A 19,893-nucleotide genomic window follows, 5' to 3' on the forward strand; every position below is an offset into this window, starting at 1 on the left:
TATAAGCCAGGCTCCTTTCTCCCCAACTGTAATGGGTCCTGAAACGAAGCAAGTCATCCAAGAACAATAATAGTAAGACAGCAGCCAACACCAGCCTAGAAACGACTTGAAATCGCTAGGTGCGTGGTAACGGTCTACGACTCACGACAACTGTGGGGCATGTACGGAGTGAGAATCCCTTACCTGACATGTTTTGGATTTGGGCATTTGCATATACATCATGAGGTAGCTTGTCGATGGGACCCAAGTCTAAATATGAAGTTGGTAGGTTTTGCATACAGCTTGAAGGGAATATTCAGTGTGCCTGTGCTATGGTTGTGGCCCATCATTGGAGCTTAAGGTGAAATTACACACTCATAGCCTCACAACGATGATCAAAATGTTCAGGATTTTGGATCGTTTGAGACTTTCAGATTGGAGACAATTAACAATTGTCATTGACATTTCGCAGAGGGCAAATTTAACCTGGTTTCGCTTTTCTCACCATAGGCAAGATGTCCACTCTGCTTCTCAGCTCCCTTTGCAGGTTTTCCATCCCATCCTACCTGCAAACGATGTCTTCAAGTCGCTTTTCCACAGTCCAAGCCTGCCCTTTCTGTACTTCTTTCTCCAAGAATGAGGTCTCGCTCGTTAAACCCATAAAAACCTCAGTCTACGCCGTAGACAGTGAGTGTTATGAAATTTATTATGCTCAAAATGGAGTCACTTATACCAAACCCTAGCCAAAACAAAGCCAGGAAATCGTGAAGGGGTGTAGAGGGGGCTCTTCATGTTGATAATAAGAGCTATCAAAAACATCCAGGGGCAGGCAGAGAAATGGCTCAGTGGGTAAAGGCTCTTGTTGCAAAGTTTGACCTTCTGGGTTCAATCCCCAGACCTATACGGTAGAGAGAAAGAAGTGACTTTTTCAAGTTGTTCTCAGACTTCTTCAGGCACTTTGTAGCTGTGTCCTGCCATTAATAATTAATAATAACAACAAAGATTCTTCCTAAACTATAATCTTGTACAAAGGCAGCTGAAGCCTTCCACCACCACTACCACCACCACCACCACCACCACCACCACCACCACCACCACCACCACCACCACAACAACAATAAAACACACTCTGCAAAGACATCCATCAGCCGCGGTCATTCATCCTATCAATTACTGTGGCAAGGCTGTTTCAAGAGTATTTAGGTGACAGCCCCTGCATTGCCTTTAAAACCACTGTCTCCTTTTGCCCTTGAGTTTTCCTATGCTGCTTATCCCTTCCCTTCTTACCACAGTCTGTCAATCATGCATTACCACCCCTCTGTCACTCCATAATGATTTCATTAGAGAATCTTTCCATGACATTCATTTCAGTGTGACTCTGATAAGGTTTATCTATGCTGGGCAATGCATAGGCTCTTCGTTGTTTTACAACACAATTCCTGAACAGCATGGTGGCTCCACGTATGTGGATGTTTGAACTTAACTGTTTGGGTTTGAGCCGAGCTCCCCACCATAGCTATGTCACTTTAGACAATTCAGTCAACCTCTCTGAACATGGCCCTTTTCACTTCAAAAGTAAGAATGACAAGATGCCTAATTCTCAGATTTCTCAAAAGTACAAAATAAATGTTTATGAAAAATGTCTCCATGCCTGATACTTAGTAGAGACTCTGAAAGTTCTCCCGTTTGTTTGTTTGAGACAAGGTTTTGGTATGTGGTCGCCGCAGGCTTGGAACTCATTATAGAGCCCAGACTGGCCTTGAACCAGCAATTTTTCTTCCTTCACATCCTGAGTTCTGGGATTACAAGAGTAAGCCAGCACATCTAGCTAGGTATGCATTTATCTCACCCAAGAGAGTAGGTGTGTCACAAGAGATGGTCTTGTAGCTTGTAGTGTCGAGCTAGTGATGAACAAAGAGAAATTTGATAAACACTTGTCTGAGTATTTGGCTGCTGAAAGAAGTGGGGTGGGGGTGGGGCAATATATGCTGAATCTTCTTGGAACAATAGGAAAATACGAGGTGAACAAAGGGGCTCTAGAAAAAACTACATTTTACCTCACAATTATCTGGAACACAATAGGTATTTAATAAAAGATAGTAACAATTTTTCTCTTCATGAGTGATTTTTAAATTTGTGTGGCTGTTTTGCCTACATGTATGTTGTTGGTATACCACATGTGTGCCCAGTGCCTGTGGAGAACAGAAGAGAGCATCAGCTCTCCTGAGACTGGAGTTACAGGTGCTTGTGGGCTGTCATGTGTGTGTCAGGAAAAGAACACAGGTCTTCTGGGGGAGCAACTGCTCTTCACGATTGGACCACCTCTCCAGCTCCATGTATCATTTTTTCTACTTTAGATTGTAGCAATTTGACCAGAATTAAGAACTATGGTGATTTCTGGGCTTTAAAGGAAGAAGAAGAGAACCGAAAAATAGGTTGGAATGTTGCCTTCTTTGGGGTAAGGACTCAGCTTGTTGACAACTGTCTAAGCCATTTTGCAGAAAGCCTTAGAGTAGAAGCCTGTACCTGTCCAGACACTGGAGGAAAACATGAGCCAAATCTCAGACAGTGGCTGTTAATGTTGCCAGAAAAGCCAGGAATAGGTACCCTTCTGGCAACATCTGTCCACAGACAGGAATTCAGATGAGGTGGACATATGTAAGAGGCTCTGAAACACCTGTGTTAAAAGATGATGAAGCCAGACTTCTGTGTCTCAAAAGGACTATCCAGGTAGAATGTCTGGAGAGGCGGACACTAGCATATGAGGGAGAAGAGAAAAGGCCTTCCGGAGTGCAGCCAGTCTTCCCTGAGCTCTCCTCACTCACAGAGGCAAGAGGCCGTCCTCTAAATCCCAGCTCCTGATGGTGGGTAAACAATTAAAATAATCTCACTCTGGAACAAAGTCCCATGTCCCAACCTTTTGTGTGAGTTTAGCTTCTTTGGGGCTTAGCTCATTACTCCATCACCTCCATTCCTTCCTTCTGAAGTTAGGGCCCCATTGCCTTCTGGGAAGAATGTTAAGCACATTCTCCTCAGGCACAGCCCTTTAATCAAGGTGGAAGTCCTTTGTGAGGGGCCAAGAGAAGCTTGGCTGCAGGAGGAATGAATTGGAATGTATTTAGCTCCTGACAAATCCATGAAATGAATACCATAGAGGAGTGGGACAGACGAGCGGGAGCCAGGTGGGAGTCTGAAAAGGAATGAGGAGGGCATTGACAGGCCCTTCTCTGGGTCTTCTCCCACACCTCCCACCCCCACCCTGGGGCCTTTCATACAGGCAGGGTTGCTCACTTCTGTCCTCAAAGCACTACTGGTCCTTAGGCAGGCTTTAGGGCAAGCTGTGGAAGTATCGTGCCTTTTAAATGTAGGCAGCACAGAAAAGAGGTTCTATGTTCCGCAAGGTGCTCAGAAACTGCCCATCCAAGGATCTACAATGTATAGAATTTACCCCTAAAGCGAACATCTATCTCCTCAGACGCTAGGAGTTCAAGTTGCAAAGCCATTAGCAGTTTTGTTAACTTCAGTTCTTTTATGTAAGACTTTTCAGTCAGAAAACAGGTTGAATATCCTATAGACAATTCCCAGGACTCTCCTGGAGAAATATTGAGAAATCTGGCTCTGTGACACTCCCCCTTAAAGAAAGCGGATCCTGACTGATGCAAGGGGACAAGGAATGACACCCATCACAAGGAGTGGACTGGAAGGAAGAGACAATAGAAGGCTATTCTTAATCTCTGCCACCTCTTGTTAACGTCCCTCATTAGGGTTCACGTGTGCACATATATGTATTGTAATGTACTTATGTGTGTATGCTCATATAGTCTTACTTCCCTTGCTCTCGCATGAATGTGAACAGAAAGGACGTATCCCAAACGTAAAATGTTAATTCATTTGGGTTTCTGTAGCAAAATACATGGGACGTGTGTGCTGTGCTGGTGCACACCCGTGATCATAGTACTCACGAGGTTGAGAGAGGAGGACCAGGAGTCTGAGGCTAGTTTGGAGTACGTAGAGTAAGATCACCTCTCAACACACATGAACAGTAAAAGACGACACGTTTCCTTCTTCCTCACATGGTTGTAGGAGAAAGAGAATTCTCCTGAACTTTTTTGTTAGGAAAAAGAGAGTTCACTTGAACTTCTTTTGTTTTTGTTTGTTTTTAAGTAAGAGTACTAATCCCATTCATTCATTCATTCATTCATTCATTCATTCACGAGACAGTACAACTTCTCAACTCACAACTTCTTCAAGGCTCCAACTCAGTTCTACAACATTGGTATTAGGTACCAATGTGAATTTTGGGGGACACTAGCATTCAGACCACACAGAAGAAGACACTGAGTCTGGAGCTTCACTAGCTTCTTGGGTCTGCCCCACCTTTGCCCCTGATGAGAGAGCCTCATGATCCTGAAGCATTCCCTCACTACCCCTCAGCCTCCAGGAAAGCTGTGTTGTTCAGAGGAAGTGTGAAGTTAGCAATGATGCAACACTTGCATTTCTCCAGGAAGAAACTCCATGACTGGGTTGATAGTCCCTGGGAAGTAGGTAGCGAGCAAGCAAGCTTCTCAGGGACCTGGTCAGAGAGGAGGAAACAAAAACCACTGGTAAGCGATGGGCTAGCTGGAGGGAATGGTGCAGTGGCAGGACAAAGCCCCTGGCTTGGGAGATCTATTTTCTTTTGCGTGTTCTTGGTACTGGTATTATTTGTACTGACATTATTCTCCCCAGAAGAAATACTTGGTTAAGTAAGGTAAAAACAAAACGAGTGGTGGAAATCCTTGAGACGACTCTTTGTATGTACGTGTACGTTCCTTTTGTTTTTAAGCACCTAAATAGCGCTTGCCACGCGTCATGCTTATCCAGCCTCCGTAGCTGCTAAGCTATGTCCTCCTTGGATTGATATTGCCAAATAGAGCAAACATCCACATTATTAATAGAGACAATGATTTTTTAAACCACAAGTGAGGATGGTGGTAATGGTAAAACCAGGGCGGTTTTAATTATTGATTAAGTACTTTTAAATGGATTGCTTTATTACTGATTGCATCTGGGCAACATGCTTCAGAAGTGTCATTGCATTCAGTTCTCAGGACAGTTATAGATGCCCAGTGCTGCTCCACAGAGGAGCACACAAAGCAGGTAAAGGGATATGTGTCCGGGATGCAACTTAGTTTTAATGGCATCCTTTGCTTCTGAACTAATATTCATACCGACTAAGAAACTGTGGTTCTGCAGACCAAGTAGTTACCAGTCAGAGTAATTGTTTACACTGTCTGTTACATCCTTGTATACCTCTAGCCCTCAAAACACACTGGCGGCCTACTGTATTTAATGAGGAGTAACTTGCTTGTGCAATGCAGTAAACGGTGGGCCCATCAGATGATCTCTGCTCCTCCCAGGGCTAGTATGGTCAGAACTTCCTTAGGTGGTGGATATCCCGAGTGCCTTACAATCAAATTCTCTAAGCACAGCTAAGACATCATGTCGAAAAGCAAAATCCTGTTGGTTCGGTCTACACTGGGGCCATTGTGGCTGTTGGAATTTTCTCTGACAATGCCAGACCCTTAGAGACGTTGATATACTGTAGCTCATTTTCCTTTTGGGAGGGAAGAAGGGGAAATTCTACCACGGAGACTAAGGGTTTGGCCCAAGTCCACACAGCAGACAGGAGGATAATGAGGGGGTTGGGAATAAATTATACCAGACAGGTTTCCCGATTCTCAGCTCGATGCTTTTTCTATGAGAACATCCAGCCTCAAGTAACTCATTCGTTAGCTGCCTATCCTTTACAAATATGCCCAATTCCTTGCCGTTCTCTTTCAGGCCCTTTGCTTTCTTTCATATTTCAGACAGGGGCACCTTTGCTGAACACTCTGAGTGACATGGAAGGTGGCATCCGTGTCTGTTCAGCCCTGGGCTTGGTTAGGGACCTGTCTTTCTCCTTCCTGTAAAACGATTAGCACATTCTTTGCTGGTGCAAAGGAGATGTGAAAGTCATTTTCTCCAACCTGGCGTATGGGTAAATTAATCTAGCATTACAAACCCATAACAGCGTTAGGTGAGCTGTGTGTAATCAGTTTAGGCAGTGAGTCTCTGGAGCTTAGCCTGTTCAGCATAAAAAAAGGGCATAGAAATCCCGCTCTCCGTGAAATCCTGCTGAAGTTCAGGAAATATACAGGACAGCAAGTATACAAGCCAACCTATTGGAAATTCTTTTGAAAAGAAGAAGGAGGAATAGGAGGAGGAAGAAGATGATGATTGCAGAAGAAGTTGATTGCTGCTCTGGCCTTCTTAGGAGGGTTATCCTGCAGTTAAGATTCTGCAGTCATTAGTCACGGAATTCCAATGGCTGGGGGTGGGAGGGGTCAGGTCATTTAATAACATGTCAATATTAAGTTACATCATAAATAATCAGAACTTCCTGCATATTTAGTAGACACTTTGTTGAATAAATTTTGGAAACTGTCCAAATTGGAGACAAGTGACTTCTGTTATTGTTTAGCCCTCTGGGTCCAACTTGCTGTGGGGTTTTGCTGTTGTTCTGAACTCTGGTACTTTGAGCAAAGAGTGAAAAAGAAAGGCCATAAACCAATTGGCTTATGGTTATTTTCCCTTCCCCCTTTTCAGCTTTAAATTGATTAATGCTTTTTCCCCCCTTTATATAAATAAGATCAAGTAAAATCCAAAGTCACGGCCAAGAGCCAAACACGAGGAACTGCGGTTTAGATAGGATACCGTTAGCAGACTGGATCAATTTGGTAATGATCACCTCTGACCACACTTGCTGTCACTAAATGGGGCACCTTCTGAGAGCTGCCACACACACACACACACACACACACACACACACACACACACACACACACACATCCATCATTTATAGCTCAAGAATATTCCAAAGGCTCATGACATTAATCTGAATTGGTATCAAATTTCAGAGAGTAAAATTTGTATTCCTACTAGATAAGGGGGAACACATAGCCAAGGTTTCACAAGCTATAAGATGCAGTACAAATGTAAAGGTTAGTAATGATTAGGACTCCAAGAATACTCCTGAGCTCTTACCCACAACTCAAAACTCCACTCTGTCTTGCTAACTTGTTTTATAACCTCTTCTCTGTGACCTTTTGCTCCAACCACAGGGCCACTCAGGGTCCTGAACCTTCACCTCCATCCACCTGTACTCCTTGGCTCCTATTGTTACCACCAGTCCTCCCTCTTTGAAAAGTTCCCCACTTCCCTCCCTCCTTGGTTAAAGTTAATTAAGTTCTCTTTCCTTCTTGGAGGCATTCCTCCTCCACTGAAGTCATTTGCTTGAGACCTGGCTGTGCTAGGAACCGGGTATGTTTACTTCATTTCAATCTTGAAAGACAGGCTACCTTAGTTTGGATCTTGGATGCCCAAAGGCTCATTCACATATTGGAGCTTGATCACCAGTTAGATGGCACTACTGAGAGGTGTTGGAGCCTTAGGAGGTGGGCCTAGTGGAAAGGAGTCAGGTCACTGGGGAGTGCCCTTAAAAGTGGCATTAGAACTCCTGCTCTTTTCTTCCTGTCTTTCTCTTTGCCTTCCAGCCACCACAAGGAAAACTATTCCATACCATGATGCAACCGTGTCACCACTGGCCCCAAACAACAGGGCCAAGTGTCATGCTTCACTGAAACCCCCAAGACTGTGAGGCAAAACCACCTCTTTCTTTCATTAAGATGATCATCAGGCATTTCTTTTGCCTGGTTCTCTAGGACTATCTTTTATTTAGATTTCACTTATCTGTTTGTCTGTACCTGGTTTCTTCCAGTTAGTTCTGCCCATATCTGTGTGAATGACAGGAATAGTCCTTTCTTTCCGAAAGTCTATTATGCCAGAGTGGTGTTGTATACCTTTAAGATCAGCCCTCAGGAGGAAGAGATAGGTGAATTTCTGTGCACTCCAGCTCAGCCTGATCTGCTTAGTGATCCAGCCAGTGATGCACAGTGAGATCCTCTCTCAAAACTAAGACAACACCAAAGGTCTACAAATTTAAAAAGTAATGTAAAGTACTGTGTTGTACTCTGTTGTGCACATTCGCCCATCTTTCAATTGATGGACATTGTTACTTCCACATCTTAACTATTAACCCTGTTGGATGCATGCCTGCGTGCATGTGCTCATGTGTGTAGATCTCTGAAATAAAATTGCATCTGTGTAAATTAACTGTAGAGAATGATGGCTTTCATCTGACATGTTTTACATGCCTATTATATATATATAAACACCCCTATTACCTCTCTTTCTGGTCCCTTCTCTAGTAATCTCTTCTACTTTCATGCCATCTCTTCCCCACTAGAAGCCAAAACAAAAGAAAAAAGAGAGATGATAATCTGTAATATTTGTGTTTCTGAGTTTTGTATGTTTTGCTTAATACAATCACCTCCATTTCAATTCATTTCCCTGAAACCCATGCCTGGAGGAAGGGAGATAGTGTCGTTTCTTTTTATGGCTGAATAAAGTCTACCCGTGTGTGTGTGTGTGTGTGTGTGTGTGTGTGTGTGTGTGTAAAAGGGGGGTACTGTTTATTCATACGCTTGGTATATAGCTATTGTGAATGGAGCTGCATTCATTGGTGTGCTGTTTTCTCTGCTGTGCGGTTAGATTGGTGATATAGCCAATAGTGGTTGGTATAGCTGGACCGTGTGGTAGTTCTGCTTGTACTTTTTTGAGGAACCTTCACACATACTTGTAATGGTAAACAGAGAGGGGAGAGAGAGAGAGAGAGAGAGAGAGAGAGAGAGAGAGAGAGAGAGAGAGAGAGAGAGAGAGATTTTTAATATGCCTTACTAGCTCAATGGTTGGGTACTTTCTGAACCTGCCTGTGGCTTGCACACACTCCCCTCTAGTAATCCTTAGTTAACATTTTCTAAATCTATGTGTTATCTTTGCTGTCCCAGACCCAGTGAGGGGAGTGGCCCTTGTGGCCACTTACCCTGATTCTTAGATATCAGTAGGACCTTAAGTCTGATCTCTCTGGTCCTCCATCATGGCAATTCTGTCTGTTCTTCTTGCCGCTTTGTTCCTTGCCCTCACAACCTAAAAGTCCTGCCTCCATCTCCCTGCCCAGCCATTGGCTGTATGACCATTCTTTATCAGCAGTCAAAGCCAGCTGGGGGCAGGGACCCTCAGCGTCTGGAAGCGCAGCCACGAATTAAGACAACACATTAGAACCAATCCCTAACCAATACTTCCCTATCAGTTGAATGGATACCAGCATGTGTAAGGGTCCTTCCCTCCACCCTTCCCATTCCCCACCTTCTTACCGGCATTTGTGTTCATTTGTTTTCTTGATGATCACCATTCTTACTGGGATGAGATGGAATTTCAGTGCAGTTGGATTTGCACATCCCTAAGGGCTAAGGACATTTTTCATAGTCAATAAAATGTTTAATAAAACAATTTATCTGAGCTGATAGAAAAGGCATTCTTACTGTGGCGAGCCATTACTCCATGGTAGGAGACCAGCCTCTTGACCCTGATGTCCTAGGTCTGCATACCAGCTCTGACACTGACTAGCTCTGTGACCTAGTTAAGGGATCTCACATTTCCATGCTTGTTCTTCCAATCTTATATGGAGCTAATATTTAAGCTAATACTTGCCACCTACCGATGTATCTAAGCACCATAGCAATTATATCTAGCGTTTGAAGTCATCACTGTAGTGAGTAGTTTCTACTACCCCACTTTAAGCTCCAGGCAGATCGAGCTACCTTGGATCTGAGGATAAAGACGGACACACACATTAGCTCATTTTTGACCAATCTATGGCTCAGCAGCTGGGCTCTTCTAAGCCTCCCTCGGCTAACGTGCCCTTCTCTTTACTCCTTGCTCAACACTACTAAATCTGCCCTAGCTTAGTTACGCCTCTAAGCTCTGAGCTGCTATCTCAGGCCCAATCTGGGAAGCAGCCAATGGCCACTCCACCTGAGATCTCATATGGCTGGCGGCTCTATCTCCCTCTTAAGAACGACCAATTCTTTTTCCTCCTCCTGCATCTCCTAGCCTGCCTGTGGAAACCTGGGAGTCTCACCTCTTCAGTCATTGGCTGCTGGCATCTTAATTGATAGATCAAGAACTAGTTGGGAATCAGGACCTTCAGAATTCACACACAGATTCCAATCAAAGCATCAGAACCACCCCCTACAGTCACTAGTATGTCTAGCCTTTATCAGCCAAGTGTCCTATTAAATGCTTTTTTTGTGCGTCATTTCAATTTCCCATTAACTCTTGGTATCATTGTTATTCCTACTTGGCAAGCAATGAAATCATACTCTTAGGATTCAAGACTCTTTAGCAAAGGTTTTACCAAAGTCCAGTGAGGTAGAGTAGATAGAGGTTGGAATTGCATACCTTTAATCTCAGCACTTGAGAGGCTGACACAGGAGGGTCACAAGTTCAAGTCCACCTTGGGTACAGAGTAAGATCCTGTCTCAAAAGAAAACAGACACAAATGAGCACACAAAACCCCAAAGCCCCAGAAAACAAACAAATGAGGTAGAATTAAAATCTGATTGTAGTCGGTCTCTGATGTCATCTTTGGGGAACTGGGTTTAACTGGTCTCATCAAAGCACACAGGTCTGCCTAGAATTTCCTGGATGCACAATCTTAGCATCTGAATATCTTCCCACCTAATTCCTCAGCACCACCGTACTTGGCTCAAAGTCTCTTACATTCTTCTTGGTCTTCTTAGTATTCTCCCACTGCTTGATCCCAGTGGCCCCTGACTGTACCATTTGGACAACCTTAACACTAAGACATAGTTCGACAGTACCATTGATGTACCCTACTACTTGGCAAGCCTCTGCTTCTGAAATGTAAACTCTGATCATAACAAAGACCTTTTGTCCCAGTCCCCCGACAGTCCTGTAATAACTGCTTTTTTTTTTTTTAACCTGAAAGAAACATCCATGTCTTTAATCTGCCATTTTCTTCCTGTCTTACATTCTTCCTTAACCTTTTCCAGCTCACAGTCTGGATTCTATGATTGATGATCTAATTATTTTCTTGCCCTTCCTCTGCCGAGTTCTCTTCCTACACACCCCTCAGGACAACTTTAAATTTGGACTGCTCTGTTTTCTCTGCCTGAGTAGTTAAACTTTGATGGAGAAAATCCACACACACATGTAGATTATCACTCTGAATTCATAATCCTCACTGGCAACCACAGCTCCAGTATCGGTAGCCATCTTGTGACCTATTTTTGGATTTCATGGGATTTTCAGATTTCATGTTTCAACTCTTATTTATCCTAATGATTGTTCTTTGACACCTTCCTCAAACATTATTCCCACAGCTTGAGTTCATTAAACAACCTTTACTTTAAATTCATTAGTGGGCTTTAGTTAGTGGAGGTTTAAGACCTAACACTGGCCAGAACTTTCTAGAACTCCATGTTACTCCTGAGTGGTCTCTTAAACTTTTGTGATATAAACACTATTTATACCATTTGTAATTTATACCATTCTATACTTGCTGTCGACTGGACATAGAATGCCCCTCAAAGAATGGTAGTACCACCTGTAAGAAGAGATAGGACCCAGTGACAAGTTTTTGGTAACTGGAGCAAACTGAAAAGAGAATTCTGGAACCCCAGTGTCTTCCCTTCCCAGTTTTGCTTCTTGGCCCATCAAGTGTTGCTGTCTTGGCACAGTCAATAGCAATGATGACCAGTCAATCATTGGTCGTAAACTGTCATTGTTACTTTTCTATTGCAACAAAAACACCATGGCAGAGGCAACTTAAAGAAAGAGAATTTTTAGTTTCAGAAGTTTAGAGACCATGATGGTGGACCAAAGGCAGCAGGAATAGTTGAGAGCTCCCAACTTGATCCACAAACAGTGGGCAGAGGGAAACATACTTTCTGTAATCTCAAAGCCCAGTTGACACACCTCTTCCGATAAGTCATAATCTTTCCTGAATAGTTCCACCAATTGAGAACCAGGTATTCAGACATATGGGGCCCTTCTCATTGCAACCATGCTGTGAACCAAATAGACTCCTCCGCCCTTTTAGAGTTCATTATTTAAGGCATTGGTTATAATAATGGAAAACTGCCTCATGCCTACTCATCACTTTCAAATTTTCTCCAGTTTGGATTTAGCCATGCCGTAGAAGCTTGTGTGTGGGGGCTCCACAGTACTATGATTTGAATGTTAAATGTGTTCCACAGAGTCTTGTGTTTGAACATCCGATTCCCTGGCTGGTAGCACTGTTTTGCAGAGGTTGGGGGAATCTGTTGGGACACTGGCCTAGCTGGCAGAGGTGGATGAAATTATGTCTACCTCTGGTTCTGACCCAAGCCTGCTATTTCAAATTTGCTAACAGGGCCACTCTGCCATGCCTTTTCTGCAATAACAAACTAAAATCACTCTGTATCTTGAGCCAAAATAAGTTCTTTTTTTCTTAAGTATTTTGTTAAGGATTTTTATCACAACAGCAAGGCTAGTAACTTACACATATAGGTTACCCCAAATGCAAAAGGTTAAAAACTGAGCCTGTTATTGTTTTCATAACACATGTGTTCTTCTGTGTGCATGTCTCTGGCGTTTGGGATTGAACCCAGGGACATGTGCGTGCTAGGTAAGTACAGTCCCTCGTTGAGACATAAATTTTTGCAGCTCTTTCTCTCTTCCCAGTTAGCACTGGGTTAGAGAGTATGGCCATGATCCACCAAAGCTAGCAGACCGTTGTCATCCTTCGGTTTTTCAGTTCTCCAAGATGGTCCAAGTTACATCAAATTTTTACCGTGTTTTTGGAATCTCTATTTTTTTTTTTCAATTATTTTAGTCCTGGCTCAGCCTTCTGTGATCAGGCTGCCTATCAGAACAGTCCATATTTGTTTTTATCACTACTAATAAAGAACCTCAGACTGGGTCTTTTGGCTCATGGTTCTGGAGTGTGACCTCTAAGGGCTTCATCAGGTAGGGTCCCCAGGGGGCACAGGGACAGAAATGTATGTTATACCTTTCTCTCTGATCTCTCTCCCGGCTTTCATAGACACCAGGTTAGTATCCAATCCTAACCACTCCCCAAAGCCCCCACCTATAAATACCAGCTATAATACACATTCACCCTAATACCTCACAAAAGGTATTAAAGCACAACACACGAAGCCTTGGGGTACACTCATACCATAGCAGGAAGCTTCCAAAGTCCCTCAAACCTGTTCCTGTATCAGTGTTAGATGATTGCTCTAAATACAACATGATTATATCTCTCCCTCACTCTAAACCCTGCATTGATTCCCTAATGCCTGGAAATAAGTCTTGTGTCCTTGGTATAGTCCCTATGGTTTGTGACCTATCTTGTGCTTTTTTCTGCACTGCCTTCACCGTTTCCTGCTTGGTTTCTTAAGTTTAAGCCACAAGAGAGCTTGAATTTCCTGAAATGTATTATTAGTACATTTATTGTTATTATTATTATTATTATTATTATTATTTGTTTACTCCTTTAACACTGTGCTCCCTGCCGCATCTTTGTTTTCTTTATCAGTTTTAACTGGATAGTTCCTTCTCTCTTTTAAGGCTAGTCCAAGATTCACTTCTTCTGGCTGGGAATCCTTTTTTTTTTTCTGGAAAGAGCCACACTCCCAAACTCTAGACAGAGTTGGCTACACTGCCCTTAAATGCCACAGTTCATTGTGTGAAAGACATGTACTTCTTTGTTTATAAGATTGTAAGTTCTCTGAAACTTGAGATATGTAATATTTTTCCACGTACTCTTCTTGTGTCTATTGGTGGCATGGAGTTAATAGTTAATAATAGTTAGCTGACATGTACAAATGAGCAAGTGGTTCATTAATGAAAAACTATTCTGTGTCTGAGATGACTTGTTCAATTTATGTGCAGGCAGAGGAATTGGATCTACAAGCTTGTGGCTGCCTCTTAGGTTTGATTCTGAGTAACAATGGGTATAGTGATATTGGAACAGAATGGTTGGATTTGGGGTGGGAGATGGCCAAAGTCAGTTGAACCCCAAAGAAGCTGGGGGCGTTTGTAGTGGAGCTAGTGTCTACGTGAAGAGAATTTTTTAGAACACACTACTTTGTGTGTAAACTTTAGTTAAATTTTCTCTTTTCTATAGGAAGGTGTTTTTGCTGAATAAAAATATTTTATTCTATACCTTACCCAAATAACTTAAAACTATGGAAAAAAAAAAAAAGAAGGGTAAGCCAAATTTAAAGCTTTTTTGCTTTTGGTTTTCTTTCTTATACCGATTTTCTTTCCAAGGTATTCAGAAAGACCCTGCACCCCAATCAAAGCCAGAAAAGTTCATTCTTTTGAAACTCAGTACCAAATATCGTTATTATTAAAACCTTTTGAAGTTAAATTGGCTGTGGGGTTAAAAACTACTACTATTAACAATTATTGTTAAAGGTTACAATCCCAAGATGCCCAGAGGGTGGTAGGTAATTCTCACAGACTATCATAATCACGCTTTTTCATAATTGTCTCCCCCCCCCTTTCTATTTGAACAACTAATGTCCACTGAACTCATAGCTTGGGGAAATGCCCAGCAGATGAGTTGGGAAGACTTCCGGGGCCAAAAGGCAAGATGCTTGCACCAGGCAACATAGCCTTTCCCGATCTTAGAATGTTGTCACCTGTCCCAGTGAAGGCAAAGTGGGTGAGCTGGGGAATCCAAGGAAGCTCCCTAAGAAACTAAAGCTAGGTATTTGTAAAAAGGCAAAGGAACTCGCAACCGCTAGGTCAACACCAGAGCAACAACACAAGGTGGTTTCTCAAAAGGTAGGCGGCCGGGGCGGGGCATAGGCGGGAACCCGGGAACGTGCAGAGGGTGCACCGGCCAGGAATGCCGCCTCTCCGGGGCGAGCGAAGGTGAGGGGAGAGTGAGTGCAGATCTGACTGGAGCCTCGGTGTCTGGCTCAGGCAACTCGCCCTCACCGGGTCGGCAGAACTGGAGGCTTCGGCCGCACTTGCCTGCAGGGGTGTCCGTGTGGAGCGGGCAGACAGGTGGCGCGTAGGCGCCAGCGCTCCGAGAGTCCCCCCTCGGTGCAGTGGTACAGCCCTGCCCGCCGCTGATCTGGCAGGCTGCGCGCGCACCCCGCGGCGGGGCGCGGGCGGGGAGCCCCGGCCTCTGCGGCCCGCCTCCGTCTCCGCCGGTGCCCTCCTCCCTCGGCTCTGGTGCCGGGCGTCCGCGCGCTCCGCGGGGAGGAGCGCGGCCGCGGGGGCGCGCCCCGGGACTCCGCCCCCCAGCTCCCCTCCCGGAGCCCGGGTGCCCGGCTCGCGCGGCTCGGTACGAGACGGGGACCTCGCGCCGCCCCAGCGCCCCCGCCCCGCGTGAGAGGCGCCGCGCCCTCCGGCCGCCCTGCCCGGTGCATGGAGGGGCCCGTTCGGATCGCAGCCGCCGCCGTCGCCGCCGCCGCCGTCGCCAGAGAGCGGGGGGATGACCTGGGGGTGGCTCTCGGAGCCGGCTGCTGTGCAGGAGGTCTCGGGGCTTAGCCAGCCCTGCGGAGAGGTGCGGGGGTCCCTCGGCAGGGTCCCCCAGGGTGGCCCGGGATCGAGAGCTCGGGGGTCGAGCGGCTCGGGAGCGGGAGGTCCTGGGGATGCGGAGGCCAGCTTGCCCGTAGAGCGCTGGGGTCTGGGGTGGAAAGGCAGTTGAGGGATGCCCTGCAGTCGGCTCACCGCCGCTTCCTTGGGCGCGCAGAGCCACCTCGCAGGAGGAGGCGGGGTGAGGTGTCAGTGACACGCTGAGGTCTTCTTCGGAGATCTACCAGGGCAGGTGGGATGCAGCGTAGCGGGGAGCAGGGGCCGCCGGAGCTTTTCCCAAGGGAGCTTACTCTGTCGTCCCTCTCAATCCCCGCAGAGTGCTGGAGAGAGACAGTGATTTATGTGTAGGGAGAAGCAAGAGAAATTTCCTGCACAATGTATCTTTCTCTGCCTTCACAGACTCAGTGACTTCCCAGCCCCAGGGAGTGTATTTTTCCTTCTCTTCTGTAAAGCTTTCTGTGGCTCGCATTATCATTTACTAAATACTTTAAATACATCGCTATTTATTTCCGCCTGCAGCTTCGGACCTTTGTTGCTTTCTCTCCACTTTTAGGAATTTCAGTAATAAATCACCGAGGGGGATAGATAGGCTCCCTTGCCCTTCACTTTATTGTTCTCCCCTAACGCCACCAAATCAGGTGGAAGGCTCTGGGAGAAAGGAACTCTGCAGAATGCCTGCCTTTTCTCAAGGGGACCACAGAAAGTGGCAGGTGTTTTAAGGGCAGGCTGTTCTCCAGTTGGGCTGTTGAATTTAGGGGACCTCATTAACAGAAAGACAGCCTTTGTGTCCTAAATCAGACACCTTTGAAACAGAAGGTTGGACTAAAAGGTAACGTGAGATTTTTGTCTAAGGCCAAAACCAGGAATGCTGAAAGAGGCTGAGTTAATTCAGAGTCCATTCCTCACTGATACTATACCCCTTGGATTCCCAATGGACATTTAGCATAAGTCAAGAAGGTGGGTGGGGGCCGGAGAAGAGGTGCCTTAATTTTAATATAATTCTAGACATTCTGTTACCTTTAAATAACTCTTAGCTTTCCAGTCTATTTTTAGATGAAAAATGTGGGCTACAGATAGTTGAACTTAGGATACGATGAAAGAAAACCTTCAGAAAATTTCAACTTAGTGTTAAACTCGAAAGAATTCTTAGCAACTCAGGCACTGAATACTGCAGTCTCTGTTATGCACATGTTGAAGTAAACTGCCACATACTTTTAGTTATATGAGAAGGATGGAGAAAACCTGTTTCATTTCAGAAAGATATGCCTCGGGTGTGCGTTTGGCGGTGTGTAAAGGAGAAACATTTATATTTCTATAAAACGCACAAATGTACATTGTTTAAGTTTCTTGCAAAGACTCGGATATAGTGTTTGGGAAGTCTTTCTTTGAATGGTTTAATCACCTAGCAAAATCAGTTGCTAGAGGTGCTGTGCTATTGTTTGTGTAGTAACCCACTAGGGATGCTTTGATTGACTGCTGAGGTTCCCATCAGCCTCTACTGTGCAAAGTACTTAAACAGCACAGACTTTTAAGCAGGAAGCACAAAGAACCAGAGGACCTGACATACACTAATCTTAACTTGTGTAGGTTGCTTCCTGCATTTCCCTTACTTCTGGCGGACTTTGCAGGTGGCTTGACTTTTTGTGGAAGGCTTTAACTTCCCTTGGAGATAGGACCCTCCCCTATCCTCAGGGCATATATAGAGCAGTGCCCAGGGATAGAAACCTGTGTCATAGGGCGGTGCTCCACCAGGGTCAGGTAAAATTTAATACTTGGTTCTTTTGCTTTCCTCTGGTTTTCCCACTTTGTGTGTGTACTCTCGTGGTTCTCTAGACAGTCTCTCTCTCTCTCTCTCTCTCTCTCTCTCTCTCTCTCTCTTTCTTTTCAATGGCAGTAGGATTTTTGTTCTCTTGGGATTGTTTCTTTGGTAAACATGTAGATAAAATTTGATGACTGTTCTTAAGTAAAATGCTAGGGAAGTGATTTCAGGACTTAAACAATATCTTTGCGAAATCAAAAATATAGACAATAATGGGTTAGAAAATTTGTTGTTTCAATGTGCGTTAATAGTTAACAGCATGTGATCAGCATCTCCACTATGTAGAATTATAGCTAGGTCAGTACAATTATCTACCAGATTGTCATTCTTTAGCTCAATGACATTAATACTTATTAGAAACTAATTAAAATAGGAATTTGAACTCTAACTGTACTTCTTTGATAGAGTTGCTTTTAATATCTGGCTATTTTATTTGTTTGTTTATGACTGGTGCCTTTTTCAAGAGGTTTTTTTTTTATTCACCTAGATTGAATTAGAAAACGTTACACTGTTTTTATTGACACTTTCATATTGTATCCAAACATTCCACTTGATAAACTTTTGTTGTGTAGGTGGCCTGCTTCCCCTGTGCACAGGAGAGGAGGGCTGTATTTGTTTACTGTTAAAATTAAGGGATGGGGCACAAGAATATACTTAATGTCACTTTCAAATACTGGGTTACATTGAAATGAAAAGCTGTGGGTTTTTTTTTTTTTATTGTTGTTGTTTTTAAATCCTTCAAGTTTTCTCTCATTGTTTGGGCACTCTCCCTCCATTGTCAGGCTTAAAACATACAGTATCTTTGTCATCTGTCCCTTGAATAATGGTCCTGAGGTGATATTATTAATGTGGCTTTTTAAAATCAAACTAATTATACTGGCCTAAAAGAGCCACATGTGTGTGATTCTAGCTGCCTGGTGCCTTTTGAGAGCCCTGGAGACAAGCTAGTGAATAGAGCTGAAAATTCATGCTGTATTTGATTAAATGGAACAGACTCGCTGCTCCTTACCCCAGCAGGGGCTGTGAGATCTCTTGATCCCCGAAGCGGCTCCTAGACCCTGGGAATTCCATTAGCGAGCACCTGAGGAATTTCTGCCCTGCAGTGCCTTTTTTGTATGTGTGTATGTGTATGTGTGGAGAGGGAGCAGATCTGAGTCGTGAATGGGAGGGGGAGTTGAGGGGGCGGAGAGCAGGCTGCATTAGACGGCTCCATATGTTAGCAGATCTAAAATCAAGGCATGACTTAACAGCTTATCTTGTAAGAGAAAAGCCCAACCCAAAGGCAGCCGGCACTGGGGACTTTATTACAGGCAGGGCTGTGGTGCATTAGCACTGAAGCGAACCCTAGTGTAAGTACAGAGAGGTGCTGCTTTCTGCTCTCCTTCTAAGTACAGGCGTATGCCTATTTGCAGCCTTGGTAAGTGTTTTTGAATGCTCTTTGGATAAATATGTGAACGTGTATTACAGTGTGCTCTTGCCTGGAAGGGCCGGTGTGTATTGTGTAATAACTTAAAATTTGAGAGCAAAGTCAGGCTTTTTATGACAAGTCATTTGCCTGTGCAGAAATGAAGTGCTTGTTTGAATAGGCATATTTTAGTTTATAGCTTTGTTTCCATATGTTCTTGTTCTGTGTCTTTTTATTATAGAGTTTAAATTCATTTTCTCTCTCATTTCTGTTGGCATTTAAAACGATTCTGTTGGCGTCTTAGTATTTTGAGCCATCGCTCTTCCGACTCTCTAGCAGCTCCAAGTAAATGAAAATATAATTTCCAAAACCATTCTGGAACAGATTTGTGGAGAAGCTTTGGTGTATCTCCTTCTGCCTGCCCTGGGTGTACTTTGGAAACAACTTTTTTTGCTGAGTCCTATCCCAGTTCACTTATTGTGTGCCCTTTCCACAGAGGACTGGTTGTAGTTTGTGGGTGGTATCGTTAATTGATTCTCATCTTCTGGGAATGTGAATCACAATGTGAACAGTTTTCAGCTCATTTAGAATGCAGTGGCATGTTTGATGGCTGCCGCGATATATTTTATTGCTAACTAAAATCATGTAGACAGTGCCGTTCTTTTCTTCCCACTCCCATGTATTCCTGTCGCAGGTTCTCACAATACAACATGTTACTCCTTTTCCTCTGACACCCCGGACACGCCTTTTAAGAAGTAGATTTAACCCTGAAGTCAGTTACTGTTTGCCTTCACGGTTTAGTTGCTGTATAATATATTTTGATGGCCAGAGATAATTAAAAAACAGACAAACAAAACACCCTCATAGAACATTTTGTTCTGCTGTATGTGAGGTGGAATCTGAGTAGGCGCTTTCAATTCTTGAATGCCAAGGATGTGCTTTTTAATAGAGAAAAAGAATGTGTAAGCTGGTTACATTATTGAACCTAGGTTACACATTCTACTCCTTTCCTTGACGAAGCTGTGTAGTTGATTTTTATTTTTATGGCACTGTAATAGAAATTGAATTAAGGGGTTGACATGGAACTTGCTTCAGTCTACTCCTCTTATTGTTTATTTGAGCTTAGGCCATGGGCTTGACCTAGCCTTGG

General features: G+C 44.1%; 1 protein-coding gene and 1 long non-coding RNA gene across 7 annotated transcripts in view; one reads left to right on the forward strand and one right to left on the reverse strand.

Annotated features, from left to right (window-relative positions):
• Positions 1 to 662: 662 nt before the first annotated feature.
• On the reverse strand, positions 663 to 15,070 carry LOC148004025 (uncharacterized). 4 transcript variants are annotated; one of them, XR_015627600.1, is made up of 5 exons: positions 14,950 to 15,070; positions 10,360 to 10,434; positions 9,273 to 9,365; positions 4,474 to 4,552; positions 663 to 877 (listed from the first exon to the last, which is right to left on the reverse strand). It is a non-coding gene; the product is annotated as an uncharacterized LOC148004025 (long non-coding RNA). The 4 variants fall into 4 exon arrangements; XR_015627599.1 differs by having other exon boundaries at positions 4,357 to 4,552; XR_015627598.1 differs by having other exon boundaries at positions 665 to 877; positions 4,357 to 4,552; positions 14,914 to 15,070.
• Positions 15,071 to 15,211: 141 nt separating this feature from the next.
• Positions 15,212 to 19,893, forward strand: part of Cdon (cell adhesion associated, oncogene regulated) — an 86,498-nt gene continuing 81,816 nt past the window's right edge. The window contains 1 exon segment of one of the 3 annotated variants that reach the window (NM_017358.3): positions 15,212 to 15,487. The gene's annotated coding sequence lies outside the window, so the exon portion shown is untranslated. 3 annotated transcript variants of the gene reach the window in all.

The sequence above is a fragment of the Rattus norvegicus genome, chromosome 8 (assembly GCF_021556685.1).
Source record: "Rattus norvegicus strain SHRSP/BbbUtx chromosome 8, alternate assembly SHRSP_T2T, whole genome shotgun sequence".
NCBI lineage: Eukaryota > Metazoa > Chordata > Mammalia > Rodentia > Muridae > Rattus > Rattus norvegicus.